The 7,362-nt window shown below is 49.8% G+C and overlaps 1 pseudogene; it reads right to left on the reverse strand.

The window, feature by feature from the left end:
* Positions 1–5,910: 5,910 nt before the first annotated feature.
* LOC144579110 (small nucleolar RNA U13) lies at positions 5,911–6,007 on the reverse strand (annotated as a pseudogene).
* Positions 6,008–7,362: the final 1,355 nt, after the last annotated feature.

Raw genomic sequence — 7,362 nt, forward strand, 5'->3', positions numbered from 1 at the left:
CCCTCCACCATCGCTGTCTTCCTGAGCCACCTGCCTCTGAGTTTCTTTATCAGCAAGAAGAGGAATCACTTTCAGGTTCGGCTTTTGGGGGAAAAGACGGACCAGGCAGGAAGTAGGGAGGAAGACACAGGCCCTGGTGTGGGCGATGGGGAGGGCAGAGCTGAGTGGGATCCGGCGGGTCTGGCTTTGTTCTTGTCTCTGCGAGTTGCCCATCGTGCAGACCTGCCCCTCTCCTTCCCCGTCGCATTGGACGGCGGCTCTTCCCTCCAGTGTTCAGACCCCAGGCCCCGGGTCAGATCAATGCCTTTTTCTCCCGCACCCCATCAGTCAGCAGATTTGCTTGGCGTCATCTGAAAAATGCATCCAGCAGCAAGGCCCTGGCTCACTCCTTACTTCCGCCCCAGCCTCTCTCCACTTTCAGCCACAGGAGACCTGTGTGAGCTGAATTCATCACAACCTCCTCTGCTCATACCTACAGCAGCCCCATTTTCCTCAGTCTGAGCCAAAAGCCCCACAGTGGCCCACCTGGCCCTCCGTGAGCTGCCTCATTGACTCCAGCCTCATCTTCCACCCATCTCCCTCCCTTTCCCACCTACCCCATCCTCACACCTGCCTGATGTTCACACATCTCTCCAGGCATCTGCTTTAGCTGCTCTCCGCCTGGACCACCCTCACTCCAGAAGACCCTTGTCCCCTCCAGCACCCCCTGCAGTCAGGTCCACTTCCTCACCATCGTTCAGCAAGGACACACACCACCCATCCCTCTCCTTTCAGCATCTCTCTTCCTTGGCCTGTTTTGGGTTCATTTTTGCTGTTCCCCAGCACTTCCCACTTCCTAAAGGGCCCTTCAAGAAGCACCTGGCAGGGGCCGATGGCCTTGCTCTCCTTAGACTAGAAGCTCCACGGCAGCACAGCACAGTCTTTGTGGCAGATTCAGTATCTAGTTAGTGCTCGGCATGCAGAAGGTGCTGGACCAGTGTTTGAGAACTACGGAAGAAGGGAGGGAGGGGAGAAGGGTAGGAAAGAGGAAGGGAAGAAGGGAGGGATGGGGAGAAAGGAGGGAGGGGAGGAGTGAAAAGGAGGGAGGGAAGGAAAGATAGGAAAGGGGAGGACAGATGGAGGGAAGGAAAGAGTTGAAAGAGGAAGAGAAGGAATGATGGAGGCAAGGAAGAAAGGGAGGAGGGAAGTGAAAAAAGAGGGCAGAAAGCAAGGCAGGAGAGCAGAAGAAAGGAGTAGGAAGAAAAGAAAGGTGGGAGGGAGGGAGGGAGGGAGGGGGGATAAAGGGAAGGAACTTATTTTCTCTCTAGGCCCAGCTGTCCCAATTATCTGTCATTTGGCCTGCCTCCTGCATGGCCTCCTCCGAGCACAGTGACTCATGCCTCTAATCCCAGCACTTTGGGAGTTCGAAACAGGTGGATCACCTGAGTTCAGGAGTTCTAAACCAGACTGGTCAACATGGCAAAATGCCATCCCTCTTAAAAAATACAAAGATTAGCTGAGCATCGTGGCAGGCACCTATAATCTTAGCTACTCCAGAACATCAGGCAGGAGAATCACTCGAACCCAGGAGGTAGAGATTACAGTGAGCCAAGATCACGCCACTGCACTCCAGGCTGGTAACAAAGCAAGACTCCATCTCAAGAAATAACAAAATACCTTCTCCAGGCAGCTGCCTTCTGATGATGCCCCTCCCCGGTTAAGCACAGACCCCGAACTCCTGCCTGACCTTAAAGTGCCAAGTGACGCCGCGCATGTACTCCTCTGACCACACTGAGTGTCCTCTTAGTCATGCTGCTCCCTCTGCCTAGGTGTTTGCTGTCCCCTCTCTCAGAGCCTTCAATTCCTCTTCCCGGCTCCATCCCCTCATCCTCTGCCTGCCCAGCACCCACCTCCTGGCCATTAACATGTAGCTCAGGTTGTAATCCCAGTACTTTAGGAGGCCAGGGGCAGAGGGGCAGTTGAGCCCAAGAGCTTGAGGCCAGCCTGGGCAACAGAGTGAGACCCCACAACTCTACCAAAAATGTAAAAGGAAGAAAGATGTAGCTCAGGCATTACCCACCTCCAGGTAGCCTTCCTGATGGTGCCATACCCAGGTTGGCTCAGGGGCAGCCTCTGTTCTCTGGGCACCAGAAGCCTCCTTTCTGTGGCAGTGGTCCTGGGTCAGCTCCTGCAGGAATCCAGGCACAGGATGATGGTGGATGGATCAGGACTGAGGGTCAGAGATACGGAGAGGCAGACAGCTTTGGGACGCAGTAGGCAGGATCAGCGGGATTTGCTGCACGGTGACTTTCAGCGTGCAGGGGAGAATTCCGGACCAGCTGTGTCTTCATCTCTCTCTTCCCTCCAATCCCAAGAGAGCAAATGAGGCAGAAGGACTTGTGGGCCCGACTCACCAGCTCTATCCTCAGGAACTCGAGGACCATCAAGTTCCATGGCTGGGAGGGAGCCTTTCTGGACAGAGTCCTGGTCATCCGAGGCCAGGAGCTGTGTACCTTGTGGACCTCTGGCCTCCTCTTCTTTATGTCGCTGATGTCCTTCCAAGCGTCTACATTTCTGGTCATGTCACTCTAGTCTCTATGGTGAGCAGGACTGGGGAAGGAGTGTGGGGCTCAGGAGGTGAGGTAGGTGGAGCCTCCCTGATCCTACCACCCTGTCCATCAAAACCCACACGTTCTGGATCCTGTTCTCACCGGGTTTCTGCTATCTTCTGCGTGAATGAATTAATTCCATCATTCTGGTGAAGGTGACAGCGGCCGTTGAGGTCTGCTCTTCTGAGAGTTCCAGGCTTCCACTGATGTGGGGAGGAGGGTTCAGGTGCAGACAGGCTGCAGAGGTAGAATCCAGGGTCTGAGTGGCTTTCTTGCTGCTGGCCAACAAATGTCCATAGCCACCCTGTCACTGACGTGATTCTTGTTCTGCCGTTCTGTCATTTATTTCTGATTGCTGTCAGAACACTCTTCCTAAAGCACAGCTTTCAGAAGAATTTAAACATGTTGATGCATAGGCAAGGCACAGTGACTCACGCCTGCCATCCGAGCTCTTTGGGAGGCTGAGGTGCCTTGAACCCAGTTGGTGGAGGTTGCAGTGGCCCCAGATTGTGCCACTTCTCTCCAGCCTGGGTGACGGAGCAAGACTTTGTGTCAAAAACCAAACCAAACCAAACCAAACAAAACAAGAGGACCACAAATGGGACCAATACCTAGGGCCCTCCCATGCTGCTCTCTTCAGGAGTCCCCAGGCTCAGCCCTCATGTCTATCACCTTCACAGAGAGGCCTTTCCTGACCACCTTCACCAGCACCTGAGCACCTCTGTTGTGCTAGTGCACTCTAACCTGCACCCGATTTCTCTTTACTTTTTTATTTTTGAAGACAGAGTCTTGCTCTGATCCCCAGGCTGGAGTGCAGTGACGCAATGTCGGCTCACTGCAACCTCCACCTCCCAAGTTCAAACAATCCTCCCATCTCACCCTCCTGAGTAGCTAGGATTACAGGCAGTTACCACCACGCCTAGGTAATTTTCTTTTTTGTACCTTTAGTAGAGATGGCATTTCACCATGTCGGCCAGGCTGGTCTTGAACTCCTAACCTCAAGGGATCCATCCTCCTCAGCCTCCCAAAGTGCTGGGATTACAGATGGGAGCCACCGCACCTGGCCATACCTGCTTTAGTTTTTATTCTTCATAGCACTGTCCATCTGATGTGCTGTCTGTGTTAATGGTTTGTTTATGGATCGCCTGTCTCTTTCCCCCTCATTAGAATGATGGATCCATTAAGAGAGCAGCAACTTTGTTTTGCTCATTGCTGTTTGCCCAAAGTGCTGGGATTGCAAGTGTGAGCCATTGCACCCGGGCTTTTTTTTTTTTTTTTAATTTGACAGGGAGTTTTGCTCTTGTTGTCCAGGCTGGAATGCAATGGCATGATCTTGACTCTCTGCAACCTCTGTCTCCCAGATTCAAGCCAGTTTCCTGTCTCAGACTCCCAAGTAGCTGTGATTACAGGTATGAGCCACCATGCCAGGCTAATTTTCGTATTTCTAGTAGAGACAGGGTGTCTCTATGTTGGTCAGGTTGGTCTCGAACTCCCAACCTTAGGTGATCCACCTGCCTCAGTCTCCCAATTACAGTCTGCTGGGATTACAGGCGCGAGCCACCGTGCCCATCTCACCTGTTGGGAACTGGGCAGGCAGCACAGCAGGTGAGCAGGGAACGGGCTAGGGAGGCTTTATCTGTGTTCACAGCCGCTCCTTATTTCTGGCATCACCACCTGAGCTCCACCTTCTGTCAGATCGGTGGCGTTGTTAGAGTCTCATAGTAATACAAACCCAACTGTAAACAGCACATGCGAGGGAGCTGGACTGCGTGCTCCTTATGAGAATTCAATGCCTGTTTATCTGTCAATGTCTCCCGTCACCTTCAGAAGGGATGCTCTAGTTTCAGGAAAACAAGCTCAGGGCTCCCACTAATTTTACATTACGGTGAGTTGTGTAAATATTTCATTATATATTACACTGTAATAATAACAGAAGTGGGCCGGGCACAGTGGCACATGCCTGTTATCCTATCCTTTTGGGAGGCTGAAGCAGTCGGATAACCTGATGTCGGGGGTTCAAGACCAGCCTGGCCAACATGGTGAAACACCGTGTCTGCTAAAGGTACAAAAACTGGCATGGTGGCAGGAACCTGTCATCCCAGCTACTTGGGAGGCTGAGGCAGGAGCATTTCTTGAACCCGGGAGCGGAGGTTGCAGTGAGCCACAATCATAGCATTTTGGGAGGCTGAAGTGGGCGGATCACCTGAAGTCAGCAGTTCGAGACCAGCCTGGCCCACAGGTGAAACCTCGCCTGTAATAAAAATACATAAATTAGCTAGGTGTGGTGGTAGGAGCCTATAAGCTGACTTACTCGGGAGGCTGATGCAAAAGAATTGCTTGAACCCAGGAGGTGGAGGTTGCAGTGAGCCAAGATCATGTCCCTGGACCCCAGCCTGGGTAATATAGGAAGATTCTGGTTTTGTTTTTGTTTTTGTTTTTAAAGGCAAGCCAGTTACAATGGCTTATACCTATAATCCCAGAATTTTGGAGGCCAAGATGGAAAGATCACTTGAGACTAGGAGTTCCAGGTAAACCTGGGCAACATAGCATGACCCCATCTCTACAAAACATTTTTTAAAAATTGGGCACAGTGGCATGTGCCCATATTCTCAGCTACTCCGGAGGCTGAGGCAAGAGGATTGCTGCAGCCCAGGAACTGGAGGCTGCAGTGAGCCATGCTTGTGCCACTGCACTCCAGCCTGGGTGACAGAGTGAGACCCTGCATCTCAAAAAACAGAATTTAGAGTAGAGAAAGGTATGAATTGTAAGTTCAAGCATTGAACGTCCCACATTTCCTTCAGAAGTGTTGATGCGTGCCCCAAGAACTCTGCATTCATTTCCCAGCGCTGCCTTAACAAAGTACCCTAAACTGTGTGGCTTCAACCACAGAGATTTATTCTCACAGTTCTCGAGACCAGGAGTCTGAAATCAAGGGATTTTTTATTGTTTGTTTGTTTTTTCTCTGAAGGCTGTGAGGGAGGTCCGCCCCAGGTCTCGCTCATGGATTCTCAGAGCCTCCAGAGTTCCTTGGCTTGCAGGTGGTCTTCTGTCTCTGTCTTGAAACCGTCTTCCCTTTGTAGGTGTCTTTGTCCACACATCCCCTTTTTATAAGGACACCAGGCACACTGGATTAGGATTCACCCTCATTACCTCAGCTTAGCTCGATCACATGGGAAGAGGCTATTTCCAAATAAGGTCGCATCCACAGACCCTGCGGCATAGGGCTTCAGCATCTTTCGGGGAGACAGAGCACAACGCATAACACTATAGATTTGCAAATATTTTTAGTTTGAGTTTCTGGGTTTTATTTTTTATTTTTTCGTGTCGGATGAGTGATGTGATGATACCGTAACAAGTTCTGAGAATGGCACATATCATAAAATAGCCTGATAACCCAATTGTCATGCTTAGGTTTTGATTTTTTAAAATTTTAGTTTTTCTTGAGGCAGGGTCTTGCTGCAATACTCATGCTGGAGGGCAGTGGTGCAATCATGGGTCACTGCAGACTTAACCTCCTGGATTCCAGCGATCTTCCCACCTCAGCCTCCCAAAGAGCTAGGATTATAGGAATGCGCCACCACCCCCAGCTGTTCCCTATTTTTTGTTTGTACATTGTTCATTTGTCTCAAAAAACACACCTTTTTATATGTGCATGCTGGCTCATGCCTGTAATCCTCAGTACTTTGGGAGGCCAAGGCAGGTGGATCTCTTGAGATCAGGAGTTCAAGACCAGCCTGGCCCACATGGTGTAACGCCTTCTCTACTAAAAATACAAAAATGAGCTGGATGTGGTGGTGTGTACCTGTAATCCCAGTTACTCGGGAAGCTTAGGCAGGAGAACCACTTGAACCCTAGAGGCAGAGGTTGCAGTGAGCTGGGTTCATACTACCGCACTCTAGACTGGGTGGCAGAGTGAGACTAACTCAAAAAAAGTGAAATATACATACATATAAACGTGCACATGAACACAAACACACACACCTTGGCAATTTTTTTATATATCAGCATTCACTGGTACAATGTAAATTCTATGGTAGATTTTATTTAGATTAATACAATCTAAATACTATTCTATTAAGTGCTACAACTCAAAAAAATAGGCCATGCATTTAAATGATTCAATGTTCAAAAACTATGAAAGAGTATAGAACCGAGTCTCCCATATGGAAGCTCATGGCATATGTGTTTAAGTAAATCTACGTGAGGCTGGATATGGTGGCTCATGCCTGTAATCCCAGCATTTTAGGAGGCCGAGTCGAGTGGCTCACCTGAGGTCAGGAGTTTGAGAGCAGGCTGACCAACATGGTGAAACCCCATCTATACTAAAAACACAAAAAGCAACCGGATGCGGCGGTGAGCCCATATAACCCTATCTACTTTGGAAGCTGAGGTAAAAGAAGTGCTTGAACCTGGGGGACAGAGGTTGCGGTTAGCCAAGATCATGCAACTTCACTTCAGCCTGGGCAACGGAGCGAGACTCCATCTCAAAAAAGAAAAAAATATATAAATACATTAACATTTAAGAAAATGAAAGATTTGGTTCTTTGGCTGCGTGGGCCACATTTCAAGTGCTCCACAGCTGCAGATGGCCCGGAAATATGGTTTTTATTGCAAAAAGTTCTATCGGTTGGTGTTGGTGCAGCCTTAAAGCCGCTCTCCCACCCCTCCTCGAAGCCAACTACTGTTACGGTTCCTTTGGTGATTCTTTTCCGAGATGATCTATGCACACAATCAGCACGTGGAGTTAATATATGTACCTAATAAAATCAGCATC

Source organism: Callithrix jacchus, chromosome 13, assembly GCF_049354715.1.
Source record: "Callithrix jacchus isolate 240 chromosome 13, calJac240_pri, whole genome shotgun sequence".
NCBI classification, from domain to species: domain Eukaryota; kingdom Metazoa; phylum Chordata; class Mammalia; order Primates; family Cebidae; genus Callithrix; species Callithrix jacchus.